Source organism: Simochromis diagramma, unplaced genomic scaffold, assembly GCF_900408965.1.
Source record: "Simochromis diagramma unplaced genomic scaffold, fSimDia1.1 OVJJ01000344.1, whole genome shotgun sequence".
NCBI lineage: Eukaryota > Metazoa > Chordata > Actinopteri > Cichliformes > Cichlidae > Simochromis > Simochromis diagramma.
Genome location: NW_024387375.1, coordinates 9,941,980 through 9,961,050, shown reverse-complemented (window position 1 = coordinate 9,961,050; position 19,071 = coordinate 9,941,980).

The following is a 19,071-nucleotide window of genomic DNA, read 5'->3' as shown; positions in this document are numbered from 1 at the left end:
GGAGACAAGACTGCTTTGGGCATGAGACTGAGTTTAGCTTGAAGTGAGAGATGAAATCCACCTGCCTGCTGTTGAGGATAAGAGTAATGTTTCTTCTGATGGAGGAAGAGCAGGAGAACAGTTTCTGCTGCATTTAAACTTTCGCTGGTATGTTTTTAAAATTAGACTCGATTTCAAAATAACATTTTTAACCATTGCCTTGCAAACAACGTGTAAAACAAAACATAAAACCTTGTTGTAACTTATGAACCTAACAAGTCCACTGAAGACTTTGCGCTTGAGTGATTAGGAAGCCAATCCCACATAGGAAGGAAAGCTCACGTAATGGGTGCACTTGTTTGCTGAGCTGGTAAGTAATACGTTTTCAGCTGCGCCTGACATTACATTAATTTTATATCATCCTTTAATGTTCCCATTACTTTGTTTAATGATTCAATATGATGACATTCTCATCTACTCGAGGTGATTTATGCCAGCTGCCGATGTGACGTGCTTTGCTTTGCATTTACTTCAAAAATGCATCAAGAATTCTGGAAACTACACTTATTTATTTCCCAGCAGAGTGTAGTTGGAAGCATATTAGCTTAGCTTAAACAGAGGCGAGCAGCTAGCCTTTCTCTGTCCAACGTTTTTATAAGTTTATAAAATCTCTGTATCAGCACTTCTGTGTTTTTATGCACCGAAGCTTTTTAGGCACACCTGTTCAACTACTTGTTAAAGCAAATATCTAATCAGCCAATCACAAAGCAGCAACTCAGTGCATCTGGGCACATAGACATAACCAAGGCAACGTGCTGAAGTTCAATCGCAGCATCAGAATAAGGAAGAAAGTTGGTTTAATGGACTCTGAATGTTGTTGGTGCCAGGCGGGCTGCTCAGAGTGTTTCAGAAACTGCTGATCTTCTGGGATTTTCCAGCACAACCATCTCTGGGGTTTACACAGAATGGTCTGAAAAAGAGAGAAATATCCAGTGAGCAGCAGTTCTTCTGATGGAAATGCCTTATTGATACCAGAAGGAGAATGGCCAGACTGCTTCGAGCTGGTAAAAGGCGACAGTAATTCAAATACAACCAAATTCTGCTGTGACATACAGATATCAGGGTCAAATTTTGACATAAACAGCATGAAAGCACGGAGTTTTGCCATTCTGCCTCGTATTAATGGTCAGGCTGGTGCTGGTGGTGTAATTATGCGGGCGATATTTTCTAGGCACACTTTGGGCCTCTTAGATTTAACCATGCCTTTATTATAATGACTTTCACATGCAGATGATACATTACAGGGGTGAACAAACTAGAAAATGGTATAAAGACCTTTTCAAAAGATCATCTGGATGATCCACCAACCTGTGAAATAAAACTTGACTATTTTTGACTGCAAACCAGTTTGTGTGGAAGGGGGAAAAAGGCATTGCACGACAACACAAAAACCTTCAGCCTGACTGTGAACGATGGTGGAGTGCATCATTCTGGAGCTGCTTTGGTACCTTGGGGTTTGGACTTGCAATCATCATCAGGGAACAATGAACTGAAAATTGCATGAAGAAATTTTACAGGGGAATTTCAGGGCAGCAGTCCATGGCTTGAGGTTTAGAAGGGGTGGACTCATGAGCCAAGACAATAAGCCTAAGGATACATGTGTATCCACAACAGAATGACTGAAAGCAAAGAATTTGATATTTTCATATTCATGCTTTTTTGAATTGCCAAGCCACTACTTCAGTGAGAACAGATTGTGAGCTGAAGCCTAAAGTGATTTACTGTAGTGTCATAGACTGACTTTGTTATGTCTGTCTGGTCGGCTGGAAAATATATTCAGAGTGGATTTTTTTTTCTCTTCTCCTGCATTTTCTTTCTTGTGGATACTTAAAACTTTGCTACTTCTGAGGGAGCGTGGTGCTACTTTGATGTAGGAGCTTGGAGTCGGCGAAGATATGGCGTACACGGCCCCGAGTCTTTTTTTTTCTCAATCCAAGCTTTGAGCTTCATGTTTGCTCAGATATGAAGCAGTGTTTCAGCAACGGATAAGAGGACTGACTTCTATGTGCCACTGGAATTCGTTATAATCCTCTATCGCTCAGGCTGGTTCCACTTCAGAGTCATACATTATTCAGTGGCAATGCTTCATTCTGAGTCCACAATCAACCAAAGTTTGGTTTGCAGGAGAAATCATAAACAGTGCAAGAAAAAAGGCCAATGCATGCTTTTATTTTCTTTTTGTTTGTTTTTTGCTAGATTTGAAACAGTACTGCATTAATATCGCCTAAGATGCATGTATACTGTATGTACAATATGACATTAGAGGCATTGGTGTGTGTTTTCCATTTTCTATCTAATCCTCCTGATGCACCTGACTGAGATTAGTCAGTGAGTTAATGTGATAGCTTTTGTACAGCATGGAATTACACTGACACTCAGTAACCCTCAGTATTAGTGCAAATGCCATGTAATTAGTGCACGTGCTCTTAAATGGGATGACTACAAACCTAAATCCACACTGTTGCCTATTGTGTCTGATTTCATATGTTTTCATATATTTATTTTCATTTAATACAATGTAAAGGGCCTCATTCTCAGATTTCTGCTGAGTTTTGTCAATTTTCCAAATCCTTGCAAAAGGTGACATATCTAGTCTGGCTTTACCTAAACAGCACATCCTTCTAGAGTTTTATTTACTGGATGTATTTGAAAAGGTGCTTGATTTTATACACTTGTGGCAATGGGACTGAAAACACCTTAATTTAAAGGTTAAGAGTTGAGGTGAGCTCAGCAGATATGAAGAGATATGAACTTTCCATTCACAACTAGTCATTTATTGTTAACATAAATACTCCAATACAGCAAAGGGAAATAATTTGCATTTCAGGACCCTTGACATTTCTAAAATATGGCTAACAGAGGACAAAACAGGAAGTTTAATACCACACTCAATAAGTTAAATAACGTGTGTGCTTCTTACAGGGAGATTCTACTGCAAAGCTAACATGAACCAGCACACCTATCCTAAAATTTCAAGGCTCAATCTGCAAAACGATTAAGGTGATCACTACACATTAGCTAGTCAGACTAGGAACAGACGACAAAAACAAGCACATACACACAGAGCATCTTCTGTAGTATGACATTTGCTCACCCATTTCTTATGTGTGCAGGAAAAAGTGCCCTACAGACACACATCCACAGTCACTGTCCTATTTTCCATAAGTAACTGGGGCACCTACATCTGAGTGTGTGAGGGCCAAATAAGGAAGTTAAGTGGGAGAGGGCAGAAATAGTAGAGTTAAGGACTTTACAAATCGAATGTTGCACACTGTGTTGCTAGCTAAAGGTCCAGCTGCTGTATTTCACAGGGAGAGAAAAGAGTGCGAGCTAACTTCACTCAGAGATGGAGAAAGATGGAGAAAGACAGGACAGGTTAGATTAAAAGGTAAAGACTGCTCAGTGACACTCGATAAACTATATAACACTTACATGTGATGTCATAATGTTACTCACTTATTTGATTTGTATATGATGGGTTTTGATAAATTATGTATTTTCGTTTTGTGAAATGTCCTGCAAAACAAAATAAGCTATGCTAACTTTGTTTTTCAAATGTTGCATGAAAATACTGGGTAGGTTTGTCCAGGATGAATTCACAGTAAAGCTCTGTGTTGGACCGGTGCACCGTGGCTGTGGTGTTCATGGTTAGATTTAGGTTACACTAAGTGTCAGTGTAGGGGATGGACATCAGCCAGGATAGCTGTGAAACTGCTGAATTCTCTTTGACTGCAGAGGTCCTATATCACAGATTCAAACTACATACATAAATTACAATTAGAATTTAATTTTTAATAATTTTTGTATTCTCATGTATTCTCAGAGCCTGTAATTTTTCACCTTTACTTGAGCAAAAAAGTTGCTTCGGTACTTCAACCTTTACTAGAGAGTTTTTTAACCCAGGTATCTGTACTTCTACTTTTCCAATTTTTCAAATGCAAATAAACAGACTGCATTTGGCAAAAAGGATGCTCCTAGCTCAAAATGAGCACCAGTACTGAATATATACTGCATACTGAATATGCAATGATATGGAAATAGTAAAATAATACTATTTTACCTCAGACACACAGCTGGATGCTGCTCCAGGTCAATCAACTCTCTGAAATTGTTTCTCTGCCTCCTGAGAAGCGTTCCCAACTCTGCCAACAAGAGCTCGAACTGCCCGCTGAACTATTTATGAAAGTGGTCATGATACAGCTTCAACTCCTGGATCAACTCTTGGGGTAGTCTGCATGAAAGATGGACATAGCTTTTGAGTCTGCAAGGTTCTTCAAAGCTGCATTCTTTTTAGTGGCCACCAGGCAGTGATACCCGTGGTAGCAAAAAGAGCTCAGGTCCCACAGAAATCTGTGGGCTATTATATATTAAGATTTTAAAAACGCATGACCACTAATGTTGTATGCCATTTTGCATATGTAATAATCATGGTGACAGAGTAGGATCAAGTGGTCCCAGCCACATAGGCCTACTTTTTAGACCATTCTGAAGTGTTTTTCCTCAACATGAATGAGGATTTCAATTTAAGTGTGCAGGAAAAAGTATGTAAGAACATACTTGTTTGAGTAGTAACTTTAATACATTTAATGTAACAGTGAATTTGGTTTAGAAACATATTACATAACTATTAAGTCTCAAATGATAATTTTGTGGTTTAACATCAAATATCATTAGACCTGGCAAAAAATGGCAGATGAAGATAAAATAAAGTCAGCTGACGGGAAAAAAGAGTGCTGCAGAATTTAAGAGAGTTATGTGGACAAAATACAACGACAATTGAAAGTAAACGCATGAAGGGCTGATTAGAAAGTCTCCTACCATCTGTTGCCAGTAACAAAAGCAATCAGCTGGGTTAATAAAATAGACTGATAACTGTGTTTTGGAATGGCTCATTAACACACACACACACATAGACATGTAAACGTCTATGTGTGTGTGTGTGTTAATGAGCTATGATCATGGTCAACTTTTGCGAGTCCTCGGGGAATAGCCTTGGATGCACAAAATCAATTCCCCTTCAGGCACTGACACACATCCGCACGTCAGAGCAACGTCACAGCTGCCACAGTGGATTTAGACCTCAGATTTGATCCGGTGCCCTGCACCTGCCCCCCACAGAATATGTTGTTTCTTCCACAAATTCACTGTAACACTGTGTGTTATAAGGCATTGCACTGTGATTGAAACTGTAGTGAGAGATCAGTCAATATCGACCCTCAAAAAGGATTTCCTCATAACCTTACAGACTTTTTGGTTCATTTGCTTTTACACAAAATACTTAAATCACAAAAACACAACACATAACTTTAATTATTGTTCAAATATGGAATAAATGTCAAAAACCAAAGTCACACTAATTTCACAATAATTGGATTTTTCTCAGAGCATGTGCAGGGCTTAAGAAAGTTTGAAAATTCAATAACAACAGTACAATATTTTAGCATTGAAAAATTGATTAAAGAGTTGACATGGAAAACATCATTTTCAGGCTCATGTGACCTATTAGATTTATTATGTGAAACGTGGGGCAGCATAAGGCTTTAAATATACAGCTGGTAAAATAAGCATTAAACATGTCAACAAGTAAATATCTTTCTAAAGGTACCATTGACATGAAATTCTCATCAGATGTCGATAACAACCCATCCAGTCCAATCATGCACAGCAATCAAACCATAGATGTCCATAAATTATGTGTAATAATGAGAAAGGACACAAGGAAACAGTATTGAACACGTGAAGAAAGGGAGGTGCAAAAAGGTATAGAAAGTTACGACACCAAATGAAATCTATCAGTATTTAGAAAGCAATCCTAACACTGAGAGTTACGAAGCACCTGTGGAGAGCTTCAGAAGACCTCCAACTGGCAGGTACCATTGTTTCAAAGAGAACACTAAGTGATGCACTAAATCACGTTGTCTGGTCAGATAACCAAACCAAAACTGAACTCCTTGGATGCCATAATAGACACCATGTTCTGAGGTCAAAAGGCACTGCATATCACCCCAAAAACACCATAACAACATCATGATGTGGAGCTTTTTTGGTGAAGAATGAATGGAAAAATCCGCCATCATCTGCCAGGATGCCATCTCCAACAACGATGAGGCGGCCTACATGGATGAAGTGAAGAATCTGGCATCGTGGTGCCAGGACAACCACCTCCAGCTGAACGTCAGCAAGACCAAGGAGCTGGTGGTGGACTTCAGAAGGGGTCAGCACAGAGACTACAAGCCCATCATCATCAATGGAGCTCCAGTGGAGAGGGTGCAGTCCTTCAAGTATCTTGGTGTCCAGGGTGCAGTCCTTCAAGTATCTTGGTGTCCACATCTCCTCAGACCTGACATGGTCTGCCCACATTCAGGTCCAGACCAAAAAGGCTAGGCAGCGCCTGTATCACCTACGACAACTGAGGAAGTTCAGGGTCTCTCCAAAGATCCTCAGGATTTTCTATACAGGCGCTGTGGAGAGCATCCTCACACAGAACATGACATCGTGGTTTGGGAACAGCTGTGTGAAGGACCAAAAAGCTCTCCAGAGAGTGATCCGTACAGCAGAACGCTGCTGCAGGATTGCTCTCCCCCCGCTTCAGGACACCTACACCAGGAGATGCCGGACTAGAGCAGCGCAGATACTGAAGGACCCGTCCCATCCTGGCAACAAACTGTTCCAACTTCTGCAATCTGGTAGAAGGTTCCGCATCCTCCGGGCAAGGACAGAGAGACTCAAGAGGAGCTTCTATCCCCAAGCCATCCGTGCCCTAAACACACACACCCGCCCTCTCACATCATCTATAATTGACTGAGACAGGACTCTTCCAGACACTAAACCAAGGCACAATGTACATTTCAAATTCCTTTAATTTTAAATATGTTTATATTGTCTCCTGTAAAATAGTCAGATGTCTATTCATATTAATATACAGAATTCACCTGCTTGCTGCTACTACTGCACATTCACCCAGTGTATATACTATATGTCTGTATATATATATATATTTATATATATAATGTTCTTCCTCTACACACACCCCCCCCCCCCCCAATTTTTGCACATGTCGAGGAGCGTGTCAGCCTACATTTCACTGTGTGTTATACTTGTATAACTATGCATGTGACAAATAAAGAACCTTGAACCTTGAACCAGGATGATAAAGATGAAATGAGGGTGGATGTTTCAGCAAGACAATGATCCCTAACACACAGCCAAGGAAACACTCAGCTGGTTTCAGAGACTGAAAATAAAGCTTATCTAATCAAATTTCAGGGGAGGAGGGCTGCCACCCCATGCCCCCCTTCTGGACACGCTCTTGGTCTAAAAATTGCAAGGTGTACATAATAAGGTGGCTGATGATTGCACGAGGAGACTGTTTCTATTATCAGTGCTGGATCAGAGTATGGTTATTCTTCAGTGGTTCTTTTGAGTACCATAGTTTATTATTGATGCTGGTCAAAACATATAAACACACAATATAAATTTATATATATAAAGTAAACCTGCTGTATGTGACATAGTAGCTATAGCTGCTGCCTGAATGGTTTTTTGTTGAAAATATATACACAGTTACAGCTGGAATTTTTCACTTTAAGGGCTCTGAAGTAAAATAGCTTTATTGCACATACAAAGTCTGCATGCACACATGCAAAGTAATCTATCCATAGCTACATACATGCACTGTAAGCATTAATAGGGGCAGATGCATAAAAGAAATAAACCAGCCATGTGAAGACATACATAAACAGACACACACACACACACACACACCGAGTGATTTGTTTTGACAGCACGAGTGTCCTGTGGGAGCAAACCATCATGCATCACCTCAAAAATAAACCTCACTCCAGGGTAGGAGACAAAGTGCATGGCATCACAGACACACATTTAAATGCACATCCACACCAGCTCAGACTGGTGAAAAAGAACACAGACACACTCAAAATCCACAGGACTGTAAAACGTGTGTGTGTGTGTGTGTGTGTGTGTGTGTGTGTGTGTGTGTGTGTGTGTGTGTGTGTGTGTGTGTGAGTGAGTGTGTGTGTGTGAGAGAGAGAGACAGAACATAACATTTGTACAAAATGGTACAAAATGATTTCAGTTTTCAAACATCAAACTGTAATCCACATTACATAGTCAACATGACACATCAGAAATATTGAGTAAGAATGTTGTTCAGTGCTATCGGGTAACAAAAATCTTGCCCTGTTAGTATACACCTGGGATCGGACAGTTTTCAGCTTTACTTGAGCCTCAGGTGCTGACAGTCAGTCCAGGACAAGTTCAAATGAATTAAAAACAAAAGCAAGATTTCAAAAAACAAACTGGGTCAGCTACTGTAGGCCAACAAATTAGACCTTAACCTTATAGCTGTGGTATCTGAGTCTACACTCCAGTCACCTTGATTTAAATTTCCTGAAATCTAACTATAGGAGAGATAACCAGAATATTCATATATTATTTCCATTAAATAGTCTGATATTCTGAATATTTTAACTGCAGATTATGTTGCATTTACTTTATTTTTTAATACAGATTTTCTATAGGACAAAAATAACAATGCACATGTATGTACATAGCATACTGATTTTATTCACAGAGTCAAGCGGATGTTACAGCTGCTGTTTGCCTCTAAAATTACCCTTGTTGAAGCAGTGAGCAAAAGTCTTGTTTTAAACACAACAGGAGCCTGTGTCCTCCAGAAGGTTGGCCAAACCAGCAGCAAAACATAAGGCACATCACCCTGTGCTCTGTCGTGGTGACGTTAATGAAATAAAATAAAATAATAAATAATAATATCTCTTTGCAGGATACAGCCATGCTGCCCTTGAGTGAGGCCTTTATCAGGACTTTCAGGGACCAGTGAATGCTAATAAAAAAATAAGTCTAAAGATCAGATTGCCTCTCTCAGATTCCCACCATAGACCTAAACGTTTGCTCCACATTTTATATGCATGTTAGACATTCTGTTCTGACACAGCTCTGAAGCATCTACGTGGATGAAAGTAGAAACTTTAAGAGTAACAGTGAATAGTTTATGGCAAGAAGTCAACCGTTTCTCACCATAGACATGTCTTTTCTTCCCTCGTAGCTCTGACCACAAAGGTTAAAAAAAATTCACCCAAACATAAATATGCCTCGTCTACTGTTTGTTAGCATGTGGATGAATGCACGTATGCACACATGACACAGGCACAGATGTTGTTACAGCTGAAGAAGAGGACACTGACTAGAACAAGTTCCCAAATGTCACATGTCAAACAGGTCAGCGGTATGTTTGTTGTTAAGCTCTATTTCAACTTGTGAATGCGTGCAGGCGCACAAGGTCAGACTAACTGTTTATACATCTGTTAGAGTGGCCGGGTGTACGAGAGCTGACTGAGATGATCAATTAATCTATGTTCCAACGACGATAAAGAAAATGCCACTTATAAACATTTTACACTTTTAATTCACTTTCCGTGTATGTTGGTAAAAATAATCCCATATTTAACATCAGAGTATCTTTGCAGTAAAATTGCATCTGTGAATAGTTTTATAAAGCCTTTTCCATCACCTCCGCTTAAGGGTAGTGGCTACATTAGCCAAAAGTCAAGCTAAGTTGCATTGTGGGTAGTGTAGATAATACATTTTCATATGAATATGCAGGAAACATAAAGAGTGGTCTCTCTGTACTTCTAATTGTCTTCATTATGATGATAATTTGTCCATCCTCTTCAGACAGATGGTATTGGTGACAAATGCTAAATGCTATTGTCAGTCTACACTTTGCTACATTTGCTAATTAGAAATAAAATATAAAGTGCAACCAAAGCTGGATATTACTTGGTGCTCAGGTCCGACGGCTGTAAAACAAGCCCAAATCATCACCCCTCCACCACCGTGCTTCACAGTTGGTATGAGGTGTTTGTCCTGATGTGCTGTGTTTGTTTTTCACCAAACATGGTGCTGTGCATTACAGCCAAACATCTGCACTTTCATCTCATCTGAAATATTGGTTTATGAAATCTTGGTTTATTTAAATGTAACTTTACATCCCGTACTTGTTTAGTCTTTTTCAATTTTCAATTGTCATGAACTTTAACACTTAACATTTTAAGTACGGCCTGTAGAGTCTAAGGCTACGTTCACACTGCAGGCGAAAGCACATCAAACCTGACTTTTTTGACCCTCTGCGACCCATATCCGATCATGGTATGACAGTGTGAACAGCACAAATCCGATATTTTCAAATCCGATCTGGGTCACTTTCGTATGTGGTACTGAATCCGATACATATCTGATGTTTTAGAAAACGACTGCTGTTTGAACGGTCATGTCGCATTAAATCCGTCTTTTACGTCACTGACAAAGACAGATGCAAATTATCAGCGCCAGAGAAGCGCCCAAGAAGACATCGTGAACGCTTCCTGGCCGTCCAGTGTAGATGTTAGTGAAACTGTTGGGAAGACAACGTTGGAGAAACGTGAACATTTTACTTGTACTGTATAATCTGCAGATTCTGACAGAAATCCGCAACTATCAATGCGTGATGTGTGCGCATTGCACCATCTGACCTGGACTTGACTCCTGGAAAGATTGTAGTGTTACCAGAATCCTCCAGTCCAGCAAACTGCAAAACTATTGATTTTATAGAGGTTCTTAGATCAAATGCATTTGATTAGCAGCAACTAGTTGCTAATTACTCTCTTAATTGCTATGGAAACAATAAGAGTAAACTTTTTTCCACCAGACTGCATGGAGTCCATGAGTCTATTTCATAGGAGTGTATCGTATTACATCCTTCCTTTCTTTCCCCAAGTCTGTTATGGCAATCAAATTAAAGCAGTGCTTCAAAATTATGTTCAACTTATTAGATTATCTAAGATTTATTGCGCTCTCATAAACTCTCTGTCTGTTAAGGTTAGTTGTGGACAAAGACTAAACACTCCAGAGGGAAAAGATAGGTAGCAAAAACCAATACTCACTCTCATTTATCATTGTTTTTGCTGTTTACCAACTCCTGCAGGAAAGATATGAAGCCCCATCTGCTAAAAAAATCTACGTCGGCCGGCTGGTTGCTTACTGTGCCTGCTGCTGTGTCATGCTGTGCTGTGGGATTTTTAGAGTACTTTTGCTAGAGGCAGCAGCCTGCTTCAGCTGAAAAATGGGAACAGTGCATACTTAATATGATAATGTGAAAAAAAAATAAAAATCACTTACTCTCAAACTCTGGAGAAGTTTACACAATATTTCCTAAAAATGGGTAGAAATCCATTTTGTTTGCAGTTTGTGTTTTTAAACTGCCTCATGTACGAGTCAAGTCAATGAAGATAATGCTTCACAAATACATACATGCACGTGTAAGAATAGTAGATCTGCAGGCAAAATAAATAATAAAAGGGGAACACGTTTCTTATATGGTCAGTATAGGTAACACACGTGCAACAAAAGTGATGTCGTTCTCTTTTATATAACATAAAAAGAAAACAAGTCAGTGAAGGTGAGGTCCATCTAAATCACCCTCATTAATACAGTGTATGCATGTAACAGTGAATCCCCAACTATGTAGTCTTACACAAACATGCAGCAGATGGTGCATCCCAGTTCTAATTAGCTGGGTGTTTGTAGTAATAATGGATTTCTCTCATAATTTATAAAGAATGATTAGATTATGGAGAAATCTGATTGGTTTAAATGAGTATCTAATGAGCGCATGGTAATGAGGTTACAGGATGTTCCAGGATGTAGTACTGAGAGCGTATCCTTAAATCACTCTCACCACACACGCACAGTCATGTATACTTTGTTTCATCAGCTGTGTGTCTGAGTCCTGCTGCTTCCTTTGAACACCCTTGGATTGACTCCAAAACCACAAAACATAAAACATTGAATTAGATACAGTTACTCTCTGGCGTTTTAAAAGGGATGCATTGTGTATTAGTGTGATTTCAGCTGTGTCAAAAGAGCATTTTTCATCATTTTTCAAAAACACATTAGGTGTCCAAAGTGATAGATGATAGATATTAGATAAGTGGTTTAACGTGTTGGAGAAGACGCTCACACATTTCCTTCTACATATTTCTATCCATACCAAGGCACAAATGTTTAAACGACAATCAGAAATGTGCTGAAGTGGAAGATGTTAAGCTCAGTGAAAGTAGATCTGGGGGACAGTTTCTTTTGAAGTATGCATAGGCATGATGAGCATCCATACATCAGCACTGCATTTATGATTCAGCAGGTTTGACAGAAAAAGTGTAAAAACCACATTTACGTGATTTAATTGACTTTGGATGTGGGATGGTTGTTGGTTGTTGTTGGAACCTCACAGTCTGAGTATTGTTGCTGAACACATCCACAGTGTACCCATCTTCTGATGGCTTTATAACTTCACCAGCACGTTTGAGTCTGTGGCCTTCATCAAGGTCATCAAGGAATATGTTGAAAACAGCACTTTAAATACCATATACTTGTTTGAGTAAAAAAAAATCCTAATAGGAACAACCAATCATATGTGTCCAGCATACCCACCAATCTACTCAAAATTTTTGATTGTGCAGGAAAAAAAAGCAAAATAAGCAGTCGTGTACATCTAATAAACTAATCCACCAATGGAGCGTAAGTGAGGATGGGTTGGGAATATGGTCATAGCATATAATTGAGGAGTGATCAATGTCCAGCCTTGGTAATGTTTAGTACTTAAAGAGAAAAAGTATCAATTTTAGTGGTGTGTTGTGATTTCATCATCCAGTGTTCCTAACATCCACTATGAAAGATCATGACTGTGCAGCCAACAAATTTGCAGCAACTGTGTGATGCTATCACGTCAACATGGACCAAACTCTCTGAGGAAGCTTTCCCGCATTGAATCAATGCAGAATTAAACGCCAAAAGAGGCTGATGCATTAATGCAGTGGACATTCTATTTGTTCCAAGGCTTAGAATTATCGGGTGTTTTCAAGTAATCCTCTTATATATATATATATATATATATATATATATATATATATATATATATATTAGGGGTGCAACGATACACAAAATTCACGGTTCGGTTCGGTTCGATACTTTGGTGTCACGGTTCGATATTTTTTCGATACAAAAAAAATGTTCATGCCTTTTTAATTTGTCATTTATTAAAATTATAAATATATATTTTAACTCAAAAGTACAGTTTTTAAATTTAACCCTAACCCTTGTGCATGTTTTTTATTTTGACAGCGAATGCGCACCTGTGGACCACTTATGTGCAGCCCTGGTTATTTAGCTCATCATATTGCAGCCACAGAAATTCTTTTGTCCATGAAACCATAAAGCTGCACTTTCTTTTTGCCTTATAGTCTGATTTGTCATAACTTCTCCGTTTTGTGGTAAGCTTTTCTTTGGCTGTCACTTCTTCACCCTGACCTGTCTTATTTGGCTCAGCAGAACTGAAATGCTTTTACACGCTCACTCACATAAGCTCAGCGATTCTCTGCGCGATCAACCTCTCACATGTTTAAGCTTGCTGCGGGAGATTTCACTTGTCATGTTTGCATAGTAAGCTAACGATTAATAAGACGATGTCAGAGGAATTGGTGCACAAATTATCATCACTCACAGATCAGTGCTGTCGCTCTCTATACACAGTTCGCACGATTGCAAAGTGAAAGCAAAAAAACAAGCGCAAATTCAAACGCGACTTCAATATGTCACATATTGACAGTGGCTCACCGATGCCAATGACATAATTACCCAGCTACATTTCTGAAAGAATGCAAAAGCATTGACATATATTTTTCCTACAATAGCCCGACGGGCAGGGAAGAGATAGATTTTGGTAGCCCGACTGAAAAAATCGCTAGCTCCGGGACGTCGGGCTAGCGATATTGCAAGCCCTGTATCTGATTGAGGAATCACTCATCTTTGGAAAAGAGAGTTTATTACAGAGAAATGGCTCTTTCCAAAATAAAAGCTATACTATCCGCTTCTTCTGGGCTATATTCTCAGCAGCATAAGGAGAATCATGTGCTAACAGCTGTCTAAATGACTCGGCTAAAGTTAGTAGCATGCTTGTTGTTTTTGTCTTTGCACTAGGATGATGTCGGCGTAAATGTGCAGTCATATTCGTTGTGTTCCCACTAGTGCTTTCAGGTTAATCTCGTTGAAATGACCTTAACGCCACAACACGGCAAATCTCCGTTAACGAGCTACCGCCGATCGCTCCGTGCATGGGGCTACACGGCAAACACGTTAACGAGCTAACTGCGCTAACACACTAGTTCACACCAATGTAATTGAGCATTGCATGGCACATCCAACATACTGTTTTACTTTAGTCCATGACTCGCTTACCTTCAGGGTCATACGTCACATGAAAACCAAAATAATTCCAAACGCCAGATCTGAATGTTGCAAGTAGAGCTTAACTTCTGTCTCGCTAGCTTGCCCTGCGCTCTTCCTTCTGACTATGCTGTCTGTGTTGAGCGCTCAGTGGATCTGCGCTCGACAGTGCAGCCTAGGCGGAGTAGTCGAACACAGATTCACTGAGCGCTCAACACAGACAGCATCGTCAGAAGGAAAATTGATAAAATAAATTACAAATGTTGTATTGTTCGATACATATGCGTACCGAACCGAAAGCACTGTATCGAACGGTTCAATATCGATACGAATATCGTTGCACCCCTAATATATATATATATATATATATACACAGAGTGTGGTTAACAAAAAAAAAAAACAATTGCTGTCCTATACATCTGTGAGATTAACAAGTATGTCACACACGGTTGACCACAGCCAGTAAAAAAAATGAATTAATGCATAATCTGAACTCTAATGCGTACAGTCCAGCAAAAATCCTCAAAAACACAGGAGGTGGATGTCTCTGAGGTGGTTACAAGCTCTTAACAGACACACACATGTAAATAGACACAGAAAAACATGCAGACCCACACAAAGAGGTAAGGTTCAAAGAGCCTTACATGGTTGCCTCTGTGATCTTTTAATATGCATGGATCAGCACTAATCCTCGACTATCCTCATCCCGTTTCCACTCTGGTGACCCTGGTAGAACATTTCAGAGCGAGGCAGGATATGGGTATTATTGGGCCTTTGGGATAAATTCACCCAAGGTTTCTGTTTACTGGACGTCATGTCTTTTGTTCTCATTTGGCGCTTTCATTTGGTTTCTTTTGAATATTCCACTGTGCTGTAATACAACAGCAGGGTCTAAATAAGGGCTGTGGTGAAGAAAATTAGCATTAATCTGGAATAAGTGAATACTGTTTAAAGTTCTTACTGTCCTTCAAAGAGAAAAATGAAGAAAATGAGAGAAAGAGACTAAGAGAGTGATGTGCAAATCACCAAGAGATAACTGTGGTATGTGATGGATGAGAGAACGATGGACGGAGGGGGAAGATTAAAGAAGAAAACAGGTGAGAGGGCTTTGGTGATTCACTGTTGAGGACTATGCCCTTTTGGCTTAAAGTGCATCAATGAAAACATTGCAAAGATACAAATATACCCCCGTGCTGGTTGGCAGTGTGGACACACCATTTTAGCCACGTGATAGACCTGGAATGTGTCTCTAAAGCACTTTGGGTCAACCTCTGTTGTTTAAATGTGTTACAGCCTTTAAATAAAACACAAACAGGTTCAGACATTTTCCATATTTGAGGTATATTTTTTCATTACCAAAAACATTATTTATTTATCACAATATACTGATACTGCACTTGGAGGATAGAAAGAAAGTATCGATCATGTCACATTAATATCAATACCAGCAGTGAAATTGATGCTATTGATACTTGGATCGATCCGCCCACCTCTGGCGTCTGACAGTTTATTGGCTGACAAAAACATAGAGGAAGACGAAGGTCAATCCTCGTCATCAGCATGCTGCCAACCACCAGGACAAAGCAGCTGCTGATTTTAAATCATAAATCTTTTTTTAGTATTTTGTTTTGTATACAAAAGATGGATTTATAGGTGAAGGCAGTGAGAGAGTGCCTCATACCTTTCATTTTTCAAGTTATTTCCCATTTTATTCTTGCGATCTTTAGTTCTCGTGTCTTCTGTTAGTTTTCCTTTGTCTGTGTTTAAGCTGCCACATTTGTTCCCACTTCCTATACATGTGCCTCCTGTCTTTCACCTGCCGCTCAGCGTCCCAGCATTTCCCAAAAGTCTTGTTAATATGAAGTATATGAACCTTTGGAGTGTTTGTGGGTTTTGCTTTTTGCCTCTCCCTTGTTGGCTTTGTTTATCTTATTTACTTGTGCATGACCGCTGCCTCTCTGGATTAAGGATATGGATTTTGGATTTAACGTTGTCTCTGGTGTTATGTGTTTGGGTCTTCCTCCTCTTTGAATTGGTGCACTACATTCTCACCACAGTTGGGTAATCAAAAATTGAAGAAAAACTATTGAAGGGAGGAAAAAAAAACACAGCCTATCTCTGCATTTTGGGTTTTCTGAGAGTAAAATCAGAAGTAAAGATGACCATTAGGCACTGCTGCAGATGTTTAATAACAAGAAAAATTATTATAAGAGGCCCGTTTAAATTTTACTAGTAAAGTCTACATATTGATGTAGGAAATAAAGGTCTTGGGTTATGAACCAGTTCTCTTACAGGGTTATGATTTAATATTTGTCAGGATGTGACTCTGGGCTTTGGCAGTAACGCTACAGTTTAAATTTGGAAAGATAAAATCTTTGTGTTCAATTATTATTATTTTTTATCTCCATTATAGTTTAAAGCCTGAGCCACTGTACAGCACATTTTCACCACACATTCTTATTTTATGAAATTTAACTGTGAGAAAAAGTGTACGTAGTGGCAATTCTGCAGTCTTTTGGGGCCACCGTGTTTATTTCCAGACCAACCTGACCTGCTAGCTATGCTATATAGTGTCCCAATGTCACCAGGCTGCTCTGGCAGACAGTTTAAAAGGTATAGTAAATAACTTTTTGAGGTTATTTAATAGGGAATATAATGTAAATATGCATTAAGTTTGAAGTTCATTTGAACCTTGACAGCATGCTGTGTGACAGTTTAAAGCAGAAAGAGAAGGCTTACAATCGGGCTAATTTTTGTATCTAATTTATGCATAAAATTAGGGCTGCTCAATTAATCGAATTTTAATCACGATTACGATCTGGGCTTTCAACGATCATTAAAAATGACTGAGCCGATTATTAGCCCCTCCCTCATGCTTTACTCTCGCGCTGCTCCGTGTGGTAAATCAAGTGCACACCGCTCTCCATTTCGAACACGCATCACAACAATTAAGAGGACCCGAGGGAAGCTCGGAAAGCTAAGCATACCGGTAAGTTGTTTGGAGAGGAGAGTGACTGCCGTTGGTTGAAAAGAGAGGTAAAAAAAAACTTCAGTGGTGTGGAAACATTATGGGTTGGCGGAGTCAGACGTGGATCAAGTAGACATAGTGTGTAAACTTTGCTACAGTGTTGTAGCTGCACCACAGAGCAACACTGCAAAGTTCACTAAACATAGATGTTTACATTTTTCATTTATTTTTTATATTGCAAACATTTGCACTGTTATCAGTATTTGCACACTATTTTATATTATTTTTTAAAGTCATTATTCAATACATTGTTATTGTTAACCCTTTAAAGCCGGTCAGAGCTATTTTTAAATCCCTGTAGAACCTGAACCGTGTAAGCTAGCGCAATAATTTGTTTTGCATATGAAACCGGAGGAGTTGTACTTACATCTTATGCCATCAGCTTGTCCTAGGTCACAGTTTCCTTCCACATATAGCTTTGCAAAAATTGCATAAAAAGCCTTGCAGGAACAAAAACATAATATTCCAGAAACACGCTTTGCCGATCCGATCAGCTGTTCTTAACACTTCCCACATTGAAAAAGATGTCAGCGCGAACTATCGCATTTCCTGCCCGAAATCGGAAGTGATGTCATTCTCGCGGAAAATGTAGCTTTTTACTTGTAGGCCTTAAAAGCCTATACTAGTGTTTTTATAAGTCATGTTTGACTTTTCTGAATAGTTGCTGGGATGCTTAGAACTCGAATTGCACTGCTGGAAATAGTTTATTTTGATGCACGTGCTGTTTCCTTTGCAAATTTGCATCATAGGATTGTTTTTTATGTTTTTCCTGCAGTATATAAAAATTGGTGTATCTCCAAAATAAAACTATGAAGACACTCAAAATAAATTTGCTGTTGTTGTAAACTATTTTTTGCAACTTTTTTGTATTTAAAGTTTTGAGGGATAAACCTCTTAAATTTCTCCAAGTAGAAATATATGTAAAAAACAAAACAAAAACGATTTTCAATTTTTTTTGTAGTTTATTGCATTTGTTTGCAATTAATGTGGTTACTATGGACTTAATGCATACATATTATTAAAATATGGGCTATAACAGTTGTATTGATGTATAGCAACTTGAAATGCTCCCACAAATGGCACTACAGCATGTAAAAAAATAATATAAGCTCTGGCGGACTTGGTTCTATGGTAGGTCTTAAAGGCTTAAATAAATATCGTCAAATAATCGTGATCTCAATTTCAGTGAAAATAATCGTGATTATCATTTTTGCCATAATCGAGCAGCCCTACATAAAATACAAAAACATGAAATTGTTTTAACAGCAACATTGTAACAATTACAGCTAGGAAAATTAAAGATTTCGTTAAAGTAATTCTTTAGTAATGGATAAGACAAAAAAAACATTCTCAGACTACAAAAAGGCTAAGCATGATGCTTTTGAACACAAATCACAGTTTTTAAGGAAGAGTACAGTTTATGCGCAACCTTTTCTTAGAGGTCAGTCAATTCTGCTATATTTTTTCTGCCATCATTTTTCCCACAGAAATTCTCCCAAGAGGTCAAGTAGAGCACACCATATGCTCCTCAATGAGAATCAGAGAGCAGAGGATCTCCTCTACAGATCCATCCATGAATAATGACTACATAATTCATTCAGATGCACATACCCTCACCCCACAACAACATAATTCCCTGTTGAACTGCTAATACCATCAGTACCTCTATAACTCCTACTTAATTGAGCTAATACGACTGGCACAGT